Below are 587 nucleotides of genomic sequence, written 5' to 3' on the forward strand. Positions count from 1 at the left end.
GCCCCACTGATCACCGACGCACAACACCTGTGCGCGATGAGTGGCGCACCTGGAGTTCGTTTCCGCTGGCCTTAAAAGCCAGGAGAAGAGATGCCAGCGGGAGAGCACCCCAGAGCTCCAGGCAGCATTAACGATTGTTCTCCTTATTTCACAGACTCTGAAGGCACCCAGGGAGAGGGATCTGCACCACGGCACTTCACCCCACGAGCACCACTCTGAGACGGGCACCGAGCACCAGTCATCAAGGGCACGTGTGATCAGTGTGTGTGGGCAAATAAATCACCCTCCGGGGCTCTTTCGTCCAGTACCGAGTCTGTGCTCTCATTCACCCCACGACTATATATATATATATATATATATACAGTTGCAATCAAAATTATTCAACCCCTTGGAGACTGCATTACTTTACAAATACTAGCTTTTCTGAAGATCCAGGTTTTTATAAAAATTGCATCTATAACAGTTTACTGGCATATTAAAAGTGACAGTCAATATATGTAATATTTTTGAGTAATATGATTTTTTAATAACACAGCTATGTTATAATTATTCAACCCTTATTCAACATTGCTGTTTTTAAGTCACTT

Source organism: Sinocyclocheilus grahami, unplaced genomic scaffold, assembly GCF_001515645.1.
Source record: "Sinocyclocheilus grahami isolate Dianchi unplaced genomic scaffold, SAMN03320097.WGS_v1.1 scaffold403.1, whole genome shotgun sequence".
Lineage (NCBI taxonomy): Eukaryota > Metazoa > Chordata > Actinopteri > Cypriniformes > Cyprinidae > Sinocyclocheilus > Sinocyclocheilus grahami.